A 3,128-nucleotide genomic window follows, 5' to 3' on the forward strand; every position below is an offset into this window, starting at 1 on the left:
TTAAGAAATATATGCTTGAACCTTTCAGTTTCTAAGCTGTTTTATTGAGAAATCACAGAACAGTGTTGACAATACTCTGCGCTACTGAATGATTCTGTGCGCGTGATGTATGCGCTACTGTCTGTAATGTGTGTGCGTTACAGTGCAGCAGCGCATTAGATCAGAACGGCGATTCACTTACCTGTACAATAAGCTGTTTAAAACGTGCATTCTCCCGTTCAATTTCTTGAATCCAGATGGTATAATCACACGTCTTGTGGAGCGCTTTCAGAGGATGCATTTATTTGTCATTTTAACTGTTTGGAAACTGAGCGTAAATATGGATTTCTTATCCTGTTGTGCCCTCTATAGGACCAGCGACTATTGTGTGTGTGTGTTTGTGTGTGTGAGTGAGTGTGTGGATCAGTTGAAAGCCGTTCTGAATGAGTGTGTTTGTGTGAATGATGGTGATTGTTTGAGTCCAGATGTTCAGCACAAACTGGACAAACCTTCACTCTCAGACGTCTTCATCAAAATTACTCGTCTTTTTTTTTTTTTTATTCTAATGTTCTATAGTTGTTCTTTTTATTCTAAAATGCTCAGCGTTTTAGTGTTTGTACTGATTTTAATTGGCTTTATGTAAAAATAAGTTTATGACATCAGCTCATTTACGTGTGTGTGTGTGTGTGTGTGTGTGATGCTGGCATTAAATGACGCCTGATGTAAATAATTAATGTTTGTTCTTGTTGTTTTTTGGATCATGAAACCTGAATAGAGCCGCTGGTGAATTACCCATGATCCTCCACACACACACACACAGCTGTAAGGGCCGTTCACACAGAACACGTTTGTTCAAATCTGATCTGAACTTGAGCGAGACGCTGAGAAAGACACCAATGCAGTGATTCAGTGTGAACATGAACCCTAAAAACATGATGATGATGATGATGATGATGAAGGTTCAGTTTGTTGCTCGAGTGAAAAGGGAAATGAATGAACGTGAGTCTGAAACTGTATCTTGTGCTTTCATAAGACATTTAAAGTGCATGTCAGTGACGTCTTCATCATCATCTTCTTCATCAGCAGCAGCTTCCTGACAGTGATGATGATGATGATGATGGTTGATCTGATCTGTAGATCAGTGTTTAAGTGAATGTGATGATGATGATGACGACACACAGTCATGTCTCGTGGGTTTGAGGTTCCTGGTGATTTGATTGGTCACGTGCATGTCGTCGGGTCACATGACTGCTTGTGTCACTGACGTTGGCTGGTTTCTGCTGCGCTCTGTTATTTTTGTAGTGAATGTTTGGTTATTTTTATGCTTCAGGGTTTGAGGTTAATAAATAAATAATAACTTATACTCGTCAGTGTTTCATTAATAAAAACAACAGTTGAGCGTGTCACTCGTTATCTGTCCAGATCATTTATGTTGTTTCTGGTACATAAATAACTACAGATTTACTAAGTGTCGTTTTAGTATTATTTATATACTATTTCATATTTTAGTGGTTTTGTCGTCTTTTTTTAATTTTTTTTTTAGTTACTCGTCTTTTTTTTTTTTTATTCTAATGTTCTATAGTATGTTCTTTTTATTCTAAAATGCTCAGCGTTTTAGTGTTTGTACTGATTTTAATTGGCTTTATGTAAAAATAAGTTTATGACATCAGCTCATTTACGTGTGTGTGTGTGTGTGTGTGTGTGATGCTGGCATTAAATGACGCCTGATGTAAATAATTAATGTTTGTTCTTGTTGTTTTTTGGATCATGAAACCTGAATAGAGCCGCTGGTGAATTACCCATGATCCTCCACACACACACACAGCTGTAAGGGCCGTTCACACAGAACACGTTTGTTCAAATCTGATCTGAACTTGAGCGAGACGCTGAGAAAGACACCAATGCAGTGATTCAGTGTGAACATGAACCCTAAAAACATGATGATGATGATGATGATGATGAAGGTTCAGTTTGTTGCTCGAGTGAAAAGGGAAATGAATGAACGTGAGTCTGAAACTGTATCTTGTGCTTTCATAAGACATTTAAAGTGCATGTCAGTGACGTCTTCATCATCATCTTCTTCATCAGCAGCAGCTTCCTGACAGTGATGATGATGATGATGATGGTTGATCTGATCTGTAGATCAGTGTTTAAGTGAATGTGATGATGATGATGACGACACACAGTCATGTCTCGTGGGTTTGAGGTTCCTGGTGATTTGATTGGTCACGTGCATGTCGTCGGGTCACATGACTGCTTGTGTCACTGACGTTGGCTGGTTTCTGCTGCGCTCTGTTATTTTTGTAGTGAATGTTTGGTTATTTTTATGCTTCAGGGTTTGAGGTTAATAAATAAATAATAACTTATACTCGTCAGTGTTTCATTAATAAAAACAACAGTTGAGCGTGTCACTCGTTATCTGTCCAGATCATTTATGTTGTTTCTGGTACATAAATAACTACAGATTTACTAAGTGTCGTTTTAGTATTATTTATATACTATTTCATATTTTAGTGGTTTTGTCGTCTTTTTTTAATTTTTTTTTTAGTTTGTTTATACATACACTGCTGTTTAAACGTTTGAGATCGGTAAGCTTTTAATGTTTTATAAAGAAGCCTATTATGCTCAGAAAAATAAAGAAAAAAACGTAATATTGTGAAATATTATTACAATTAAAAATAATAGTTTTCTATTTTAATATATTTTTATTTATAATGTATTTCTGTGACGCAAAGCTGTATTTTCAGCATCATTACTCCAGTCTTCAGTGTCACATGATCTTCAGAAATATATAGCTTTAGTTTTATTTTAGTAATTTACAACATTCATAATAACAGTAATCGACGTTTCTAATTGTTTTAGTTTTTTAATCTAATATTTATTGTATTTCAGCTAACAAAATTGATTCTAATAGTTCAAATTAAGAATTACAATTTTATTTGAGGATTTAAAGTTTTAATTATCTTTGATATAATTAATATTTTGTTCAGCATTTATTTAGTTGTTTTTAGCATTTTGCATATTTATATTAAAAAATAAAATGCTAAAAACAAAATTATTTAACTTTTAAAAAGAAAACTTCAAAGGCTAAAAAAAATAATAATTTATAATAGTTCCAGTGAACAATAACAACACTGGACACTGAGTTT

Source organism: Sinocyclocheilus rhinocerous, unplaced genomic scaffold (assembly GCF_001515625.1).
Source record: "Sinocyclocheilus rhinocerous isolate Xijiao unplaced genomic scaffold, SAMN03320098_v1.1 scaffold632, whole genome shotgun sequence".
Taxonomy (NCBI): domain Eukaryota; kingdom Metazoa; phylum Chordata; class Actinopteri; order Cypriniformes; family Cyprinidae; genus Sinocyclocheilus; species Sinocyclocheilus rhinocerous.